The sequence below is a fragment of the Dermochelys coriacea genome, chromosome 22 (assembly GCF_009764565.3).
Source record: "Dermochelys coriacea isolate rDerCor1 chromosome 22, rDerCor1.pri.v4, whole genome shotgun sequence".
NCBI lineage: Eukaryota > Metazoa > Chordata > Testudines > Dermochelyidae > Dermochelys > Dermochelys coriacea.
The window spans coordinates 10,811,344-10,833,365 of record NC_050089.1 but is presented as its reverse complement, the minus strand read 5'-3'; the positions used below and the strand labels follow the sequence as shown (position 1 = coordinate 10,833,365).

General features: G+C 41.2%; 1 long non-coding RNA gene across 1 annotated transcript in view; it reads right to left on the bottom strand.

Annotated features, from left to right (window-relative positions):
* Positions 1–1,716: 1,716 nt before the first annotated feature.
* LOC119846837 overlaps positions 1,717–22,022 on the bottom strand; it is a 59,195-nt gene continuing 38,889 nt past the window's right edge. Inside the window, exons 3-4 of the long non-coding RNA XR_006276585.1 lie at positions 9,234–9,419; positions 1,717–8,228 (exon numbers count right to left, since the gene is read on the bottom strand). This is a non-coding gene — a long non-coding RNA (uncharacterized LOC119846837). The remainder of the gene's footprint in view (positions 8,229–9,233; positions 9,420–22,022) is intronic.

Genomic DNA, 22,022 nt, shown 5'->3' with positions numbered 1-22,022 from the left:
TGAGTTAGCTTGATCTGCTTTCCTGCCAGCAGGCAACTCTCCTGCATCTGAGCTGGTGTTTTTAAAGATCATTATCACACTTTGATAAGTAGGTCACTAAGGGTACAGCTACACTGCAGTAAAAGATGCATGGCACGGCCACAGCTGGCCCAGATCAGTTGGCTGGGGCTCAAGCTGCAGGGCTATAAAATGGCTGTGGAGATGTTTGGGCTCGGGCTGGAGCCCAGGCTCTGAAATCCTGCATGGGGCGTGTGTCTCAGAGCCCAGATTCTAGCCCGAGCCGGAAAGCTGACACCGCAATTTTTAGCCCTGCAGCCTGAGACCTGTGAGCCTGAGTCAATTGACCTGGGCTCTGAGACCCAGTCCCACAGGGTTTTTTTTAATGCAGTGTAGACGTTCCATCAGTTATGGAAGAGGAAGTCCAGTGGTGCAGAGATGCAGTTGAGTGTGAATGGGACTCTCAGTGCTGACTATCAAAATTTGAAAAATCTGGTTTGAAAAATCAAAGTTTGTACCGGGATTTTAAGCACTGAAGAACCTGAGAGTTTTCAACCTCAATGCCAGCAGTTGAAAATTCAGTTTGGTTTGGAGGCCTCTGTCCCAGACTCAGAATGTCATCATTGAAAACAAAGTGAAAGATGAGGAGCTCTCTCTTCTATGCAACAGCAGAATCAATCAGTTTAGCATGTTGGGCCATTATGGTAATAAGCTAAGAGAAGATACAGCTTCAGCATATCTCTCTTGGTGTATTTGCCCTGAAAATATGAAAAGCACAAGACATAGCAAGTCCTGTGGAGTTCTCTTTTGGTTGGAAGCTTTCAAATTGCTGCTCACCATAAAGCCTTCTGCCTAAAAGAATTACAGACACTTTTTTCCCCCGTGGCTCCATTTTTCAAGGATTTTGCCTCTGTCGCTTGGACGGTTACAGCTATCTAGGATTTTACAAGCTGTAAAGGTCAGGGAAACACATTTTCAACAATGCAGGGACATCTCTGTGTAGCCACAGGAGAGCTGGATGTACTATGCTGTGTTTCAGCTTACGATTATTCCAATATTGCTTTTAATACTGGAGTAGTGGTTTGAGCACAAAGGTGGGAGGCTGGAGATCTGCGGCGAACTCCTTGCCGTCCTGAAGTCAATGGGAGTTTTGCCATGTCCTCTCCCTCGCTCTGATGACCTTGGGCAAGTCACTTAATTTGTCTGCTTTTCAGTGTCTCCTGCTGTAAAATGGGGCTAATAATAGTTATTTACCTCCCAGGGATGCTGTGCGAAATAGGCTGGGCTTTCCAAAGTAGGCTGAACTACCAACTTCCACTTAAAAGCCAATAGGAGTTGGGTGACTTTCTCCCTTAAACCCTTTTCAGACACCAGAATTTGTTGATTGACACTTCTCCAGCACTTTGAGAAAGAGGCCACAGAAGGGTGAACTGTCTTGTTTTGAGCAGCTCCTTTATTGCATACAGACTTGACTTTCAGTGTCCTCCCTGCAGCCAAATCCTGCCCCTCCCCACTGCACCTGTGCAAGTGAGTCATCTTTTACCCTCACAGATGCCTCCTAGGAGGGGGTCACTACAAATGCCCCCTCACTGATACAGCTTTCTTTAAGCTAAGTTAACTGGCCAGCTTCTTTCCTTTAACTGCTGATTTCAGTTTTTATAATAGGAGAGTTTTTCTTTGTTGGCTTGCTCGTTTTCTCTTTTGTCCTTTTTTGCTGCATTTTCCCCATCATCTAAAGTGCCTCCTTTGGAAGGATCCTATAATGGGGAAGGTGACCAGATCTCATTTCCCCCCTTCTCTCTGATTCTTGACCCCAACAGTAGGTCAACCTACAATTCCACTAAGGATGCATGAGTCTGGTTTCATTCACACCACTGTAAATGCTATCATCACACTGAAGTCAGTGGAATATATTGGGTTTACACGAGTATATTAATGCACTGGGCCAGATTCACAGCTGGTGTAAATCAGCATAGCTCCATTGACTTCAAAGGTTTTACATCCTCATAAGAGTCTCTCTCCCCCATGTCCCTTTCTAGAGCAACCAGTCTTTAGCTAAGGGCACAAGTCGATTTCATCATTGAATTCAATGGGGCTACAATGGCTTACATCTGCTGAGGATCAGGTCCAATCATGTTTAGATGTTTCTCTCCTGTTTAAGGAACAACAATGTTGGAAGCAATATGATTATGCTCATCCATTATGTACAAATATCTGATGCAAAACTAAGGAGGGAGAGAAAATATTTAAGGTGGTCCAAAGGGATGTAATTATGAGTAATCGGAGGTACCTAAGAGACATAGGATAATGTCATTCCATTACTCTTCGTTAAGAAAAGGAAAAAATAGGCTAAATATCAGGATAATTTTCCTAATGGCAAGAGCTGTTAGATTGCAGAACATTCTCTCCAAGGAAGTGCTGAGAGTCTTCTTGCATAAGTCCAGAGGCCCTAAGAACAGCTCTGTAGAGATTCTTTTATATCTTACTGCAAATCTCTCTATGGGTCTGATCCAAAGTCCACTGAAGTCAAAAGGAGCCTTTCAATTGACGTCAATGGGCTTTGGAACAGGTCATGTGGGCTCACTAATTAAAGCATAAGAAAGGACAAATATCAATTAAGTCAAAATGTGACACCAGCAGGGATTTTAATAAAATTTTTCTAATTTTAAAAAGGGCCATTTTATTTCAGCTTTTAGACAAAACAGTGCATGCACTGAATTTTCAATGCAGTTACATCATGGCACACGATTGCATCTGGTTACCACATGTTATTGGCTGCAGTGTAACTTGATGCAACTCAATACAGCATGTGGCATACCGTGATTTATTGCAATTTAAATGATAAAGCACCCAAGAATGTTCAGTCAATTGGATTACTCCATTGACTGAATGTTCAGATGTCTATTTTTAGAAGAGACATGTCAGCTTGTGCAATGGAATATCTGATGGACTGATCCATTGGTACCGGAAGGGGAATTTTCCTTATCACATAATACTGCTTCATATTACTTCCTGGGTTTATATTCTTGTGTTATGTGCTGAGCCGGACATGGTAGAAAATCCTGTTCCACTAAAATCCAGTAAAATCCTACATCTCAAGTATCAGCCCAGGTCACTCCAAGCAGTTTCTTCCCCAGTGGTGCTGTAGAAGGTTGGATGTCGATGTACTGTGTATTAGATATGTAGGCACATTGAATGACTCACTGCCCACCCACCTTGTAATGTTTAGTAAGTAATCAAGAGTCAGGCTGGTCAGGAAAAGGCACAGAGGTTTTAACAAATACCGGAGCGTGCAGCTCAGCCTGAGTTTGCTCAGGATCCTGGAAATTGCCCTTGGAATGCTCAAAGATTTAATACAAGCATTAGCCCAGTCATGCTCACAGTAACACAACATTTTTCTCTCTGCATTGTAGCTCCCCTACTCATGATCCAATCCCTATCCTTAAACACACATGGCAGCCCATGAGTGTTAAACAATCGACACATTTAAGAACCACTGTGAAGTACTGAACATTGTCTTGCTGTTTACAGTCTTTGGAGGATGCCACATCCCATCCAAAATCACCGGTTGAAGGTGTGATCATCTTTCCACAAGCCCCCTAGATGGTTACCTGCTGCATTCAGACTCTTCATACTGCTTCCATCAAAGAGAGTCAGACACAAGACATGCAAGGTAGTGGTGGAAAGTAGATTCACTTCCCCACTGGACAATCAACAAACATGGAATTAGGAAAAGAGTGACATTGTCTTACTCGTATCCTACTTCTCCCAGTAACCTCCAGGATCTGTGAGCGAAGAGCCAGCAAATCTGTGAAGCAAAGTTTGCACTGTATGGGATACATGTGGCAAAAGTTAGCCCCACATTTGATCCATTATAGATTGGGTCTCACTCTCTTCAGGCCAGATTGTGGCCTATGACTATAAGAGAAATTAGTCTATAGGACTGATCTCAGAAGTTCAGATCTAGATCTTCCCCTAAAGTTTAAAGTGAGTTGAAGCCTATATTTTGTTTTAAATGCATTTTACAGAGATGGGCCAGAGATGAGAGGAGTATATCCAGATTAAAACAAAAATTTGCCCAGTACTCAGGAAGTGCTGGGATTCCATGTTCAGAGTTACATCCATCTTATAGACACTGCCCTGGTCCCAAAAATTAAAATTTAGAGCCCCAACATGGGAAGGGATTTGGATCTGGTGTTCTAGAAAGACAGACACACAGGAAGTGGAAAACAGTTTTCTTCTTGTTTTGTTTTGGGATTTGAATTATTTAAAAACTAGCCACAAAACAAAAATAACTATGAAACACTGAAACAATTAACGAATAACACTGCACAACAGTCAAAGCTTTGGGCGTCGTTATGCTGGGTTGCTTAGCATAGCGTATGCCAAAGGGGGAAAGTTCCAAACTCAACGCCAATAAGGAAGGCTAATTCCACTCTTTTTGATGGATGCAGCTGGATCTCTTTATAAACAATTACTAGCTTGAGTCTCAGTTACTCTGTTCTTGAGCATGGGGTAGAGATACAGCATGTGAGCAAAGGTAGCTTTAAAACACCTTTGGATTCTCTGTATTCTGGAGAGGTATAGATGCCTGTTTGTCCTTGTTGAAGTTACAGCAGCCCAGAGCCATCTTTCACCCCATTTCCCAAGACCTTCTAAGGGCCCTGGCAGGCAGAGAATAACCATAGAGCAGGACAGTCCATGCACCCCTGCAAGGGATGCTGAGAGCAGGACACGCATGGAGCTCTTACATCAGTTCTGCACCAGGTAGAGAGGCTCCTTGCAGTGTGTGTATTTTCAGGAAGCCATTTATGCCCTGCAGTAATTTAGAATAGTCATTTTGTCTCTTGAGAAAGTCTGCTGCTACTGCAGTCAATGGAAAAGCTCTAGAGTGTTTCTCTGACTATAATGTGACTCCATGGATAGACTCATGGTTTTCTTTTCTCTGCTACCCCATGTCAGGCATCATGTGGCATCTGTAACGTGGTATTCAGTGGGAGGGAGCCAGCTGCACCATTACCAGCCACACACTGTAAAATACAGTCTGAGACAGTAATGAAATTTTCTGCCTGGCTTTTTGCTTTCAAACTTGGAAATATAACATTGCATGGCTCAAACATTGCCTTTTTTCCCCACAACTCCCTACATGACATAGTGAGATTTCATGGTCAATATCACCTGACTCTTTTGCTCTCAGATGATCCTTGTTTATTTCCAATTTCAGCATTAAACATGGTCTTTAAGCTCATCTAGAACTCAGGGACAGCTGGGTATATAAACATGTACAATATCATAAGAACAGACATCCTGGGTCAGACCAATGGTCCATCTATCCCAGTATCTGGTCTTCCAACAGTGGTCAGCACCAGATACTTCAGAGAGAATGAACAGAACAGGACAATTATTGAGTGATTCATCCCCTGTCATTGAGCCCCAGCTCCTGGCAATGAAAGGTTTAGGCACACCCAAAGCACGGGCTTGCATCCCTGACCATCTTGACTATTAGCCGTTGATGGACCTATTTTCCCTCAATGTACCGAATTTTTTTTTAAACTCAGTTATACTTTTGGTTTTCACAACATCTTCTGGCAATGAGTTCCACAGGTTGATTGTCCACAAATGTTTTACTACTCCCCAGGTAATCTAGGGATATCTACAGGTACTGACCATAGTCAGTTATCTTGCATTAGAGCTTGTCAAACATTTTTCATTCAAAAAAAAATTGGATGAAAAAATGCCTTTTTAAATCAACAATTTTTTATGAGAAAAATACTGGTTTTGTTGAGAAAATTCAGGCTTTCGTAACAACAACAAAAAACCAAAATGCAAAAATGTTCCAGTTTTCCAAAACTGAATTTTTGAGAGGGTTGGTTTTACAATGAAAACCAGGGAGGAAAATGACAAAAAAATGAAAACTTTTCTCTTTGAATTTTTTTTCTGGAAAATAAAATGCATTTCCCAACTACCAATATATGGCATATACCTATATTTTAATCTATCTAAAGTGCCTATCACTATGGTACATAAGCACAATTTAGATTAGGTTAGCTCAGTTTTCAAATCATATTTCTACCCTAGGTAACATGAATCAGAGTATGGCATTAAAAAAACCAAACAACGGGACTCTATTCAAGAACCACCAAGAATTCTGCTCTCAAGCTCCAATCCCAAGGCCTTGCTACTATCCCAGAAGAACTAGATTTTTTTTGCCAAAATTATTGGCAGTAAAATATTTAATGTTGGCATTTAAATTGGTGTCATTATGTTTCAGAGTTCTTCACTGAGATGACTGAAGATTTTCACACCTGTCTGATCTACTGTTTGTCCATTTATCTACAGAAAACCGTGCATCAGTTCCAGATTTTAACAGTCATCTTTGCAACCATAACCGCTAAAAACATGAAATAAATGAAAGCTTAAAAATCTGCAGAAACTGATACAATGACGGAGGAATCCAAGGTGTTCCTGTGGACTGTCCCAATATGACCCTTACTGGCAAACCCCAAAATTGTTCCTGAGAGAAGAACGTCATAAAATAGATTAGCTGTCATGAATATCTGCCATTACACTTTCAAAGTAGTTAAAGCAAATAGAAATAATGTACAGTGGGTACAAAAATAACCTTTTAATTTGATACTTAGCAGTTTCCAGAATTGCTTTCCAATTGTTTGACATCTTAATCATGAAGATACGTGCACAGAACTTAGTCCAAAATCTCAGCGATCAATGTGAGGGATGAAGCCACACACTCTGAAATGGCCAAACTTTTCAATGCAGGCAAATCCTCAGCTGGTGTAAATCAGCCTAATATTATTGAAAGCAACAGAATTGTGACAGCTGAAGATCTGATCCTTGGACTTCTGATGAAGGTTTTGGGCTGAAGCATGTCAGTGGCTTTTGAATCAGACTAGTTACTAGGCTGGCTTGAGACCTTTTTAAGCCATTGTATGAAATGAAGTAACTTGAATAGTGAACTGCAATGAACTATTCTGTGGCTTCAAAATCTTAACTGAGTCTTGGGCTGTGTTTCAAAGTAGGTTATATCGTCAATGCTACTCCTGGTGTGGGACAAAGGATGGGAAGCCAGCAGCTTTTGAGTTCCCATCCTGGCTCTCACAATGAAACACTTAGCCCGAGACACTTGACTTTATTTTTATTTCTACGGCATCATTGGTGTACCTGGACCATTAGGGGCAAATATCACCAGACACACTTCCTGCCCCTATGAGCTTCCAATCTTGGTAAAGGGTGACTCATTTCCAGTGAGGGTTAAAAATGGTTCTGGAAGCCATAGGCTATGTAATTGCTATGGTCAGGAGATAAAAATTCACCCTTTTGCAGAGGGCCAGCCCAAGATCTTTGCAGCACTAAGTCCCATTTTGAGGTGTATGGGCCTCGTGCTCTGCTCAATGGGTGACTTTCACCCATGTAGTATTGAACGTAAATAAAAAAAGAAATTTGATGTCAGGGAAAAATTACAGAAACAAAGATGAGTGTTCATCATATATTGCATCAATTTCTAAGATGCTCCAGGCAAAGGAAGGCTTATTGAACATCCAGCTCTTTGTTCTTGTCTTGACCAGCAAGTTTCTGGTTTTATACCATTGCATTAGTGCTTTCTGGGAAATGGATTAAATCTAACTCCAAACATTCTCTTAGCATAAAAAAAAAAGTCCACTGGAACAGGATTAAAGTCAGCAGGATCAAAGCTGCCAGCAGATCAGTTCTTGTTTTACTGTCTTAACATCTGGTTTTACTATCACTGGGTCAAAATCATACCCTGATGCAATTCCATTGACTAAAATAGTTACACCAGAGATGGATTTGGCCCATTGTATGTGTGGCTTTCTACTGCAATCATTGTCCATTTACCAGAGAAAAATATGGGGCTATGAAGATGGTGATGTCTAATCTGATGAAAGGAGCACAAGTAAACCCTCAAGAAATCAGGAATGTATCAAGAACTAAAAATCATTGAGTATATTTCAGTGATCAGTCTATTTATTAGCCACATGCTCTTTTGCTGTTACTTTACCACTGGAAAACCCAACTGATCCTGAAGATCGAGCATAGCTGCACAAGCAACATCCAAGCCTTCAAGAATAAATGGTCTGATGATTGTTTTTACCACTGAGCTTTTCAACTTTTTTTCCCTTCTGTTTTAATGGAAGAAGAGGACAGTTAGAGACTGTGCAGAAGACATTTGAGCTGTGAAAATCTGGGGCAGAATCCTACAAAATGAAAAGAATGGACAAGGTACCAACTGAACAAAAAGTGGAGGAGGAGGAAAAAACAATCCCAGCAACAAAGCCCTCAAATATTACTCTGCTAATGGCGATGGGGCCAGATTATAATACGAGTCACATGTGGAATTAAATGTGGAATAACTCCACTGACTATAGTAGAGTAGAATCAAATTTAAAGCAGCGTGAGACCAGGATGTGGTGCACGGTGCAGACTTCAGGTACCAAAGCTTTTATTCTCCTCCTATTTAGTCATCTCATTTCCCCTGACCCTTCACCTCATTGGAGAGAGATAGCAAAACAAAAAAGGCCTAGATGTAACCATATTATAAAGAAAAGGAGTACTTGTGGCACCTTAGAGACTAACAAATCTATTAGAGCATAAGCTTTCGTGAGCTACAGCTCACTTCATCGGATGCATTTGGTGGAAAAAAAGTTTTTTTTCACCAAATGCATCCGATTAAGTGAGCTGTAGCTCACGAAAGCTTATGCTCTAATAAATTTGTTAGTCTCTAAGGTGCCACAAGTACTCCTTTTCTTTTTGCGAATACAGACTAACACGGCTGCTACTCTGAAACCATATTATAAAGGATTAATTTAAAGAACAGAATAGCATTTGCGGGTGAAAACCCAGCCCTGCTGAAGTGAATGAGAGTTTTGCCTTTGAATAGAGCCAGGATTTCACGCAGTGTATATAGAGCACTTTTCATACTCAAGAGAGCTGGAGAACTTTATAGATCTGTGAGTCAGGCCTTGATTCTGCAAGGATTTACAAAAGTGTGTTGTCCCATTGAGTTCAACTGAACTATTTATGTTAAGCACAAACATAAATCTTTGCAGGGTCAGGACCTCGGATACGACTTCTTAAGGAACAATCTCCACTGCAACTTTATCTGAAGTCAGGGGGGTCTCTGCTGGGTCACAACTAGTCCCCCTGGCCAGTGCAGACTTTAGTGACTGTAAATGTAATTCAGGCTCCCAGAAGTAGCTCACCTAGCTTTGAGCATTAGAGGCTGTTTTCCTGAGAGAGGTGATGCTGAGTAGGAGATTGGAGTTATTCCTTTTCCTTGTCTCAACAAGTGCCACGAGGCATTATGAGTTGATGGAGGGGCTGCTTATTTCTCAATTGCTGTTTTTGCCATAACTTAGTATGTTCTTTGAAGATGTGTAGGGAAATGTCTGCAAAGCAAAATATTAGAAACAAAGATACATTAGACAAGTGATTGCAGCTTTTGTTGCATCCAGAGACGCAATATGAGCTAATGGTTTAAGCAAAGTACCAGGTATGAAGAAATTGGGTTCGGGTTCCAGCTCTGCTGGTCTAGTTACTTATGTCAAACTCTTCAGAAGTGACAACTGCTTTTAGGTGCCCAGCTTGAGACACTAAGGGTCTGATTATCAGAGGTGCTGAGCACCCATAGCGCCCCTTGACTTGGTTTGTTTGGAATTACAGGTGCTCAGCCCTTCTGAAAAGGATGTTGGGAGTCAGGCACCCAAAAGTAGAAGCACCCAAGGCCAGGGGACATTTACACCTAAATTCAGCCACCCTTGCTCATTACAAGAGTACCCCACTTTTAGAAAAGTCCCATTGGCTTCTGGAGTGGTAAGGTCTTCATGCTAGTGAGGGGATCAGAATCTTGAAATGTGGGCTTAATTTCTCTGTGCCTAATTTTCCTCATTTGTAAATAGGAGATAAGAATAGTTATTTACTGGCCCCTCAAGGGGTTTGTGCAGTTTAATTCAGTAAAGTTCATAAAGTGCTTTGAGATCCCCCGATGGAACATGCTGCAGAAGTGCAAAGCGTTATTACTAAATTATGACGTATGAGCCATGGTCTTCCATGAGTAATACCCTTCTGTATTACCACTGGCTGGTTATTATTCCATGTGGTGTAGTCCGGTGTATGTGTAAAGCCAAGCCTTGCTAGCAGGCTGCAGGTGAGGACAGAATATGTTCCATAATATTTTGTCCTCAGAAGCTGGAGTGATGAATTAGTTCCCGCAATATTGTTGTTTCTCTTTGTTTGTGTATTAAATCCAAAGAGAAATAAAAAAAAAGGCTTCACACAAATTGTGCCAAAGGAACTTAACTTCTCCTTGGACATCTGTCCCTGAGCAGCAGAAAGGACCTTGGATTTAATAGCTCAACTGAAAGATGGGTATGGCAAACTCTTCCTGCTGAGTGACCTACAGTGCCACTAGTTAAGTGTCCAAGCCCCAGAGTGGAGTTGGCTCAACATGACATCCCTTTTCTCTTGCACGGAGCTCCACTAACTTCACACCTCCCGATTCTGATGGGGCTCCATGCAAGCATAATGAACCATTCACATAGACTTCCTGAAGTGTCAGTGCCTTATTTGGCAACTGGAATGTGGGCAAAATTCATCTCTGGAACAGGGGGAAAACTGGTGCAATTAACACATTTCCTTGCTGATTCAGGTTGTGTCCCATGACTTTAGAAACATCATGGATTTGGCCTCTTTGAAAAGAGGCATTAGACACCCACCAAATGCTTCTGGAACAACACAACAGCATATTTGCATGGTTTTATTGGTTTTGACCTTGCTTTGTTTTTAACAGATCTATTTGTATGTTCGGGCCAGACGCTGAACACTTTGACATAAATATGCCAAACGAATAAAGAGCCAAAGTGTCTTTAAGTTGGCCTCCCTTTGTCCAAATGTGTTTTGAGCATAAAAATTCTATCTGCGGGCCCAGGTGCCACCATACCCGAAAAGTGTGCACAGATGCCTCTACATGAGCAAATGGACAATGGACTCTGAGAATCATGCCCAAAATGTACAGTACTTTCTGGAATGATCTGCAGTATTGTATTCTCTAGAGATGGCAGCTAATACAAATTCAAATAGACTAAACAAGATGTTCTATAGGCTATCAGCTAGAGAGAGTAATTTTTAACACAGCCTCCTCTCAATTATGCCCATGCAGCCTCAGTGAAGTGAAAATGGAGTAGATGGGTATAACTGAAGGCAAATTTTGATCCGTCCATTTTTTTCTAATGTGCATATGTGAGGTTCCCCAAATATTAGCCTCTCTCTCCCGTCCCTCTTTCATTTCAACTTTCCCATGGATCCCAACACTGTAACAACCTATCCTCTTGTGGGGGACTAGATGCTGTGAAGGCCAGATGAGGCCCTAGGGGATGACCAAATGAGACAAACACAAATAGATAACTGGTTTGCAGATTCACCTTTTACTGGAGTCCCTGGGAATAATAGTTGTATACTCAGCAAGTTCAGACATGGAACAAGTGCACACACACGGTAGCCAAATTTTCCTCCCCCGCCATATTCTGAACAAACTCTTGTTCCTAGTGGAGAAGCTGGAGTTTAGGCAAGTCTCAAGCTTTATAGAAAAAGAGTTCACAGGAAGGCTGCTTCTCCTGATTGCCAAGCTCTAGAATTTCTGCTGCTTGGTAGCACTTCCTCATTCCTGAGGGTGAAGTGACAGGAGGAGCACAGGTCAAACAAGCAGTATGCTGGACCCTGTGATCATCAGAACACAGCTCTCTGTGGCATGTAGACAATCAGGTCAGCTTCTTGTGGTGGCCAGAAGGAGCTGTTGGGACCTCTCTTCTCCTCTTAGGACATGATTGGAATTTCCCTCCTCTTGAGCATATGTAATTTGTCCCATATTCTAAGGTTATGGAGCAGCAACACGTTGCAGCTGATACAATAGCATTGGTGTTGGTTGGTTGGCTGGCTGGTTATTTGGATTTTTAATTTTTTTACATTAGCAGTCATGGTTTGAGAGGCGGCGGCAAAAAGTTGCTTCTGCTGAAGCCAATCTACCACTTGTTGGGTCCAAGCAATTCTTGTTCATTAGTTATTGCTTGAGGCTCCCCCTTGGTTGCAGGATAGCACAAGAAGTGCTGATTGCACAGCACAGCCGGTGCTGATCCTTTATATGCCTATTTTTTAAAAAAAACAGACGATTAAATTGAGTGTACCAGTGGTGCACTCTGTGAAGACGCTGCTATAGATTGTATACCTACCTTGGAGCTCTCTGAGCAGAGTACTGTATAGCAATGACAGAACAGCCAACACAACAAAATGCTAAGATGAGAAGTCAGTAGTCAAACCCATCTGACGAGAGTAGATTATACAGTACTGGAATAGCTATAGTAAAATAAAAGCAATTTTAATTTACTGTACATGCAGGACCTCAGTCATGATCACCTTCATGTTTTGAATCTCTTAAATCAGAGAGAGTAATTGCTCTCCTTGAATATAAATATATATATCTATTTAAATCAGCCAGCCACTCATCTCAGACCAAATACAATAGTCTGAACATGCAGTGAATAGCAACAATAGGATGCAGAACATACAGGAAAGGAGTGTAACTTGCTCATGTAAGTAACATGTATTCTTTCACAACTACAGCCAAATGTGCATTAGAAATGCAACTTGCTATGTTGAATTTACATTCTTGCATACCAGTGACGGTATTCATAAACTGTGCATGTCCAGAGGTGTGGTGTGGCCCAGTGGATGGGGCACTGGCCCAGGAGTCAGGCCAGCTGGGTTCTATACCCTGCCCTGCCAATGATCTGCTATGTATCCTTGAGCATGTCACCTCTCGGTGCCTCTTTTTCCTCACCCACCCTTTGTCTGTCTTGTCTATTTATACTGCCAGCCCTTTAGGGCAGGGGCTATCTCATGCTGTGTGTGTGGACAGTGCCAGGCACAACGGGGCCTCAATCTCAGTTTGTGTCTTCAGGCACTACCTTGCTACATGTAACAAAAAGAATTACCAAACATAGAGCCTGACCCCACAACACTGCCTCATCTCAGTAATCCGTGGAGTCTGTGGGAGTTAGGTCTGCTCGTACATGAAAAGGTTTGGGCTCATAGTAAGAAAAGTAGGCAACACTGCATCTAAACCTCATTATATATACGTAGGCCCTTTTCTGTTATTTAAATGGTGAATATATACAGACATTTACTTAAAAGGATAAATGCTTAATTTTCCATCAGACAAAATGATTTTCCAAATATTCCTTTGTTTAGTATAGGAACGAGTCACTTTTACTTATGTAAAATATATAGGCAGTATATGATCAAATGTGAGTCAGCAAATATACTACATAAAACAATGCACATGTGTCGGTACTGCAGTATAATTGCATATAATGAATAATATTTGATGTATTTGATGTCTATTTGCCGAAAAGCTCTACCAGGAGAAATTTCCAATAGCAGCATCAGTGCCTTGGCAGATGCTTCAGTGTATAGTCTGCTCTTCTGTACAGTAGCCACTGACAGTCTGCCCCTATTGTGCTCATGCTTCGTACACGTAGTTTCTGGCTTTTGCTTAAAGACTCATGCACCTAGAGGAAAAAGTAAGCATTTCCCCACGAGCATAGGTCATTGCAATGTCATTTACCTCAGTGTAAATCTAAATCAATTCTACTGATCTCAATGGAGGTAGTCCAGATTTTACACCAGTCAAATGAGATCAGAATCTGGCCTCATAACTGGATTCTGAATTAAAACGCATCTGTCTCTCTTCGGGTTGGTAGACGTGTTTTTAAAGGTTGGGAAAGCAGAAAATGGGCAAATGAGGCTCCCAATGAGCCACATTACAAGATCTCAGGCAAACTCCAGCGTACGTGCACAAACCATCAATCCAAGTGAGTCAGCCCCATAATGTTCTGCACAATAATGAATCCTAGCCCAATAATGAATCCTTTTAAGAGATCAGTTAAAACTGAACTGATTTTCTCAATCTGTGATTTTTATCATTGACTAGTCCTGGAAACTCCCGCTGTACATAGTCACTTCCTACAAAGATCTAATCCCTTCATGCAGAAAAGGAGCATATTGAAATACAGGATGATTAAATGTGCACATATTTGTAACCTTCCTGTTATTTTATCAGTTTGAAAAATATTAGCAGCATTGGAAAATATGTGATCTTTGAGTAATGCAGCATGTTATTAGATTTGGTTAGATCCATTCTCCTAATGGCTTCTGAAAGATCTTTGTGCTAATTAGTTAAGAATACCACTGAATTATTTAATTATCTTGACTTTTGTGCAATAAAATATGTTGTCATATCACACGCTTTATCTTGCTATTGCTGTTCATACTTAATGATGCCTTTATAGTTAGTGATTTCCTTTGTTCTCCTCAGTAAGTGGGTTTTGGTGGTGGTAGAAGGGGGGCAGACAGGGAAGGGAAAGAAAAAATCTGGGTTTGAAAATAAAATTTCACATGTGGGAAATTCTTTACGCACTTTCATTTCTTTTTGCAATTCCCTGTGCAATAATCAAAGTGTGTTTCAATGTTGCTACATATAACACACACACTTACTGCTAATGCAATGGAAAGGTTTTTCAAAGGAACACACAACAAACTATTGCTTAAAAAATGTAAATTAGCAAGGAATGTATTTAAAAGGAAAAGGTACATTATGATAATTGCTCTGGCTGGTAGGGTCCTTGCGCATTACTAATTAGCATTTATTGCAGGGATTATTGAAACAATGCGTGTGTTCTAAAGAGTGAAGAAGAACTGGGATGCTCTTTCACTCTGAGCACTGGGGAAAGGCTGGGCAGTGCCAGCAGCCATGTAGTCCAGTTAGTTCAGGAAATTCTCTTCTAGACAATGTCAGCACAAGTATTTTCAGAGGTGCGAGATAACGGTTAAAAACTTGTGCCTTTTGTGTATTGTTTTATAAACTTCATCTGAACCTTTTAATATGATGTTTGCATAGCAGCTTATTTGCAACTAAGCCAATATAAACAGCCATGGGCAGCAAAAAAGAAAAATATCCACAAAACAGTATAAATTATTTGATGACACACCAAGTTAAGTCTTAAAATAAAGAATAGTTTGTTACTTATTCTCTATATAATGCAGTAGTTTCCAACGTTACTCTGTGTGTGTGTGTGTGTGTGTGGGTGGGTATGTATATACACATTATATACTAATGTCCAAACAGAACTGAAGTGTGGTCAAAGAGGCCATTCTTTAAAAGGGGAATCAAAAGGTTAATGTTTAAAGTAAACTACAGAAAAATGTTTTATGTCATTTTCAACTGACTTTACATGTGAAATGGCTGCAAAGCAATATAATAGGAGAAAGCCAAGTGGATTTCCACCAAACTGGCATGTTACTGTCAGGAATTTATAATGTGAATAAAGTTTAGAATTAGAAATCAACTAGGAATTAATCAATCAGCTAATCAGCACCAGCCATTTAATTGTATGTCATATCATTTGGTAACTAGCCCAATAAATCCCTAAGTGCCCTGGAAGGAATTAGGAATGGAAGGGTAGTAAAATCATTCTCCATTTTTAAAATACAGTATTGTGCAACCTTTTGTATATTATAGCTCTTGAAATAAAAGAGCAACAAGGAAGATTTTAGGATGGTCCTGGACTTCCCCTTTTGCCACCACCAAACATCATTTCTTTCAGCTTGGGAAAGCAAGTTCTGCTGAGATTATAAAGAGTTTGAACTCATAGTGCCCAGTCTTGCAGTCCTTACTCAGGCAGAACTCCCAGTTGCAAGATCTGGCCAAATATATTTTGCTGAATTAGCATTTATTGAAGGGAGGGGTTTGCAATCTTCTAAATGAGATGCTCATGCTTTTTGCTTTTATTTTTTCATATAGGTATGACAAAGATAAGCTCGGAATGTGTTATGTTTAATTTCATTATAATATATTAGATATGCTTTAATTGAAACTAATTAAGCATTTATTTCTTAGTGCTGGATGCAGTCTCAAACACAGCCTGCTTTATTTATGGCCTCAATTTTTTAATAAAAATCAAGACATTCTGTAACCTATTTTCTCCTCAATTTTGCTATTAACACAAGCTGGCTTTTCATAGTTTACTTTTCTATATAGTTGTGCTGGGATCTAGACAGGCTGTGTAGTTACCTTTATTTATAATTTTATCAGAGAGAAGACAATCGGAGCCTTCCAGTATATATGCACCTTGGATTTTTGTTTGTTTGTTTGGAGGGTGAAAAAATGCTGCAGGATAGTTTAGCATTGATTTCTATTTGCTTACATTGAAATCACTCTGACTCAATATTTATAAGGTAATTGAGTTTCAATAACATTGCCATCTCTAAAATTGCACACACACAAATCTAGCTAAGAAATGCCACTGAACCTGTGTCCCTTGTGCACTGAATTATGAGTTTGCGCTGGTAGGTTGGGGCGATGGAAGGTGGGGAGTGCACTATATTTCAGTTATTATTCCCTCCTGTTCTCTCAAGCTTCCTGCCTTCTATGTTCCCCAAAAGCTCCAATTTAGTTCTCTTCCTTTCTTTTTTTATTTCTGCCAAGCTGGATTTTCACTTTGAGATAAGGCCTCGCTTGTTTCGGTTGCACTGTCCCTTTAAAAAGACAGCCCTCTCTAATTGATGTGTCTGGGCTAGTCTAGACTGGTAGTGATTGAACCAACTACCAATTATGTTATTCATTTCATTGAACTTCAGTGATGTGCTTCTGGGAGGGAGGGGTGAGGAACCTGCCTCTGCAGCAGAAGCAACCTTTCTGAAATATACAATCTTTTGCATTGCTTTGTTTCATCTACTTCTCCTCATAATAATAGAGCAGAAATCCTTGTGCACCAATATTTACACAAAGGTGAGAGGAAAGACGGTATAATTTCTGTAGAATATATGAAACGTGCACTACATTGGTATTGTTTCTTACGATAGAACTCAGGATGTGATCCAAATGCATTGAAATCAATAGAAAGACTTCCCTTGAGTTCAGTGGGCTTTGGATCAGGCCCTGTATCACACTGCAACATTGATATACATTCCACACAACTGGATTTGTGATAGAATTATGCTGATTACAGATACAGGTTCAAAGAAAACATCTATCTTATCCAGAATACAAATATGAATAATTCCTTTTTTAAAATTTCTCCTTCCAAAGATTATAAGGCATTGTTCACACTGACATGCTTCAGAAGAAATCAACAAAGATATTAAATAGTTATAAGCAAATCATCAACTCTCACAAACAAAATGGTCTCTTCCCTGCCATTTGGAAAATAATGATTGCAAATGATTAGTAACATATTTTGAAGGAAAGGTAAGGTTTTTCATGTATCCAAGTGTGAATTCAATAGCAGGATAGTACAAAGGTTTGGTAGATGTTTGCATATTACATCTGGATTTAAACACCAAACAGGTAATGGAAAATAAATATAATCTAGGGGAAAAATTTATATTCATAATTAAATTACAGTACATTTGGAATAGTTTACAATTCAGAAGTAAAATGCTCTGTTTGATTTTTTTAAAATGGAGCTAAAAGAATCTCTGAAATTGTAATGTAAAATAAAAAGAAAAAAGCGTTTCTAGTTCAGATAAATATTAGATATTGAGAACTGTCAGACATATCCTAAACTGATATAAGTACTGAAATATTACACCAATTAATATCTCTTTGTTGCATTGTATTTTAAGTTAAAGCATTTGCATTAAAATATAAAACAAGCATTCAGGGCCATAAAAAGGTACAGTAACATCATTAAAAATTGCCTTACAGAACAGAAATAAATACAATCACAACCATAATTAATTTTACAACATTAAAAAATGTAATAAAGAAAAAACAGAACTGGGAGTATTTTCACATTTCTGATTTCTCCTTCATCTGTCACATGCAGGTTTGATATTAAAACCAGAGAGGTTAAATTCTAAGGACTAAAACAAACTTCAGCGTTTGCTGAGAAGAATAGCATTTTGGAATCATTTATACATATATATTTTACATATATATTTTATTGTTTGGTTTCTTTTAGATCTGAATTAAAAAAATCCAACCCATCTCCCCCCCTTTTTTTTGTCCACAAAGCACATTTCTAAGATGAATCGCTCAGGTTTTAAACTTGGAAGCAAGAGGCATGCTGGGATTTCAGCTGCGATGGTCTGAGGTCAAGCACCAATGTACCGAGCTGTTACAGTTACGCTCTCAGGGTACTGTGTGTTGCTCTCAAGAAAGAAAAATAGATAGATGCTATATTCACTGGCCTGCAGCAAATCTGTCTCATTATATATATCTGAAATTGCACATATATATTATACACACACTGATAGCACACATCTAGATCTTTATGTCCACCGATATACATATTCATGCACATACATCTGAATCATCTATATCTGTATCTATACACACACATATCAATATCGATCTATATATACATACACATCTATATCATGTTTATCTATATATACATATATATAATCTATACACATACCTATATGTACATATTTATCACACACATATAATATACACACACACAAACACTCATATTTTAATTTGAGATAATATTTTAAGGTAAATGGCCACCAACAAATGGCACCAGCACCCTACAGTCAGCTGATCAGAACTAATGATGAGAGATCCGCTTTACTTAAAAGTTTCTTTTCTTTAAGGGTCTACTAAATGCTCAACCAAAAAAAAAGAAAAAAAAAAGAAAAAAAAGATGCCAAAGCACAACTCACAGCTCCCAAGAGCCTAACCCGTGGATTTAAAAGCTAAACATCACAAGTTAGGGTCTCAGGGATTGAGAGGGGCGCAACAAACTATTTCTTGCCACAACAAGGATCAAAAAGAAAAGGCAAAGAATGGCAGGCAAATTCACATCAAGGTTCAAGATTATAAAACAGGACACACAGGTGGAAGGAAAGAGACTCTATAGGAACTCCTCTGTTGAGAGAATACATTCTGTTTAAATAGTTTATATGAAAATTTCAAGCCACGCACAGCAGGATCCTTAAAGCTTTGAACAATGTAATAGAATAAATGAAGTTCTATATATTTAAATGGTTAAGGGAAAAAAATCGGTCAGGGTGGGGATGGAATTATTTCATTGTTTCAATGAAAAATAATGCTGAAATCATCATCATAAGAGACAGGATATCTTTCCAAGCGTCTGGCACAAAGCATGCAATAGCATATAGACTAAGCTTTCCTCCCGCCTCCCCATATAAACTTGGGGAGGGGGGAAGGAATATTACAGTGTTAATAAGAAAATAATTGAGAAACTCACCATTTGGAAGTGGGGAAGGTTCCAGCCTTCAGCAGAAGCAGCAGCAAGAAAAAGCAACGGGGGGGGGGGGGCGGGGGCCGTCAGGGAATATCTGGATTTCAATGATCCTAGGCTGAGCGAGTGATTCCAGGGTATACAGGGAAGGGACTATCACACAGAACAAAGCGACCCTACCTCTGCATTTTTTGACAGAAGAAAGGTGCGGGCGCCTCTGTGCGTGTGTGGCGGGGAAACAGAGAGAGACATGCTTGCATTTTTAAAAAACGTTTGCCTTAAGATTTTTTTTTACCCCCCCCCCTTCAGCAGCTGCTCTCTTTGTTGTCCTCCAACCTCCCCCTTGTTCTCTCTCTTTATGATTCTGCATTTTTTTTTTTTTTTTTTGCAAACTGCGGCCCTCTCTTGCTCACTAATGCATCAGCTGGGGAGGCGGCAGCCGAGGCCAGTCTAATCAGAGCAAGCTCCAGCCTGTCACTGGGAAAAGAGCTGGGGGGGGGGGGAGAGAAAGAGGGGGGGCAGCTGATGACCCCCCCCTTCCCTATTCTGATGCCAGTATCTGAAGGGAAAACCTGGAGAATAATCACCTTACACGCCTGTTGCCGGCGACAAGGATTCCCCACCCCATCGCCGGCGCACGGGATGTTTCCAGGGTAGCTCCCAGCGGCAGAGGGGCCCCCGGAAAGCGCAGAGGGCCCCGATCCGGCGCTGCCTTTACACCTGGTGCGCTGCGTGACGCCGCTTGGTGTGAACCCCAGCTCCGAATGGGGGGGGGGGCCCTTCTCCCAAGCAATCCCCCAGCAAACCGCCTCCCGCCCCCTCTCGGAACAGGCCCCCGGCCGCCCCCCCCCCTCCCGAGTTTAAAATGCGGACTATGCGCCCCGCATTTCCCCCCGCAGCCGAAACCATTTTTTAAGCCTCGGGCGCTGGGGTGGATTTTTTTCTTCCTCCTCTCTGCAACCCACCCCTCCTCCTCCTCCCCCTTTAGTAGAAACAGCCAAGCTCCGGCTGCCTCCGGATCCCCCCCCCCTCCTTTTACTAGCATCGGTCCGAATAGAAACATCAAGGTTCAGACCCAACGGCAAGCTAAAGGGACGGGGGATAATAATCTCCACCACCAACAATAGTTCACTCCCTTCTTCTCTCACCTCCGGAGTCTCCGACCATTCACCAAGGTCCTTCCTCGTCCGGGATCTCAGATCTTTTCTCCGTTTTTCCATCTGGATCAGCCAGTCCCGGCATCATTAAACTATATTCCTCCTTTCTCTCTCTCTCTTTTATTGAAAAGGGGGGTTAGTGGTGGTGGTGGTGGTGTAGGGGGGGGGGGGAAAGTAGACATAGCTGCATGAAGTGGCTGCCTTTTAGAAAGCACATTTAATCTTTACTGGCTCCCCTAGGCTTCGGCGAAGTAGAAGGCAAAAGGGGGGGGGGGGGAAGAAGAAAAAAAAAATCAGGCAAGGGAGGCTGTTGAGGGACAGCAAGCATCAGGCTCAAATCAACGACCAGATGAAATGTACTAGACCACACTGCCCCCTTTCTTCCTCTCGCTGTCTGTCTGTCTGTCTGTCTCTCTCACTCACTCACTCCTGGAAAGCTTCAGTATCTGGTTACAGACTCTTTTAGATTCTTCACCACCCCCACCCACTTACAACTCCCCTACAGATTCTTTGCATGCCTCCTAAAATCTTTAGCAGAATAAGGAATCAATACTCCCCCCCCCCCATAAGCACCCGAGCAACTCCCCTTCTTTTAAGCTCTGCTAAGACCCCCCCTTCCTCCGCCCCCCCCCCAAAATCACTGATCACATATCCAACGCTGGGGCCAGTCGCACTACTCCACATTTCCCCTTCCATATCTGGCAGACAGGAGTTGGAAAGAAGGCTTCCCTTCTGCTACCACCCTCTCTCCCGTCTCCCTCCGTGTTGCCGGCAGTGTGCTGTTCCCGACTCCCAGCCCCGGATACTCTAAAGCATCTCCCTGACTACTAATGAGACCAAAAATACACCGCCGGGTCAGGGAGAAAGGCTAGACACTTATTAGACAAATAATAATAATACATCCTCCCAGACAGCTAGACACATACATCAGGTATGCCAGCCTCTTTTGGGGGGTGTATCATAGGGGTGGGGAAACCGTTGGGGGGGGGAGTGTACCTAGCATCTCTCACTAGATCTGAATCTTAAAAGAATAACATTAAACACTACTCTCTTGGCTTTTTTCACTCTCCCCCCCCCCATACTGCAGCCAGCAGCATCTGGTGGAAACAGCAACGCTCTAAAGCCTGCATGAAGGCAGGCAGGCAGGCAGACTCTCTGTCTCATGCTTGTGATGACTTCAAAGCCCACAATCTCTCTCTCCCCGCCCGCCTTCCCCAAGTCCCTCCACACCCACCCCTCTCTGCTCAATAGCAGCCTTGCTCTCTCTCTCACACCAGACTATATTTGCACTCTGTGATAATTTACCAGCTATATGCCCTTGGATTTTAAAATGAACTCATCAGTCAGTGGTTCTAATACTGATACTTACACACACACACACACACACACACACACACACACACACACTCTACTGCAGACATGTTTCTCATTCTCCAAGCATTTCCTCTTCACATGTCCATCAGTTGCATATACACTCCATTGATCAGACTAAATCCCTTGATAATACTAAATAATAATACAGACTGTTAACAACAACAACAAAAGCCAGAGATGATGTCTAAATCTGCATTAT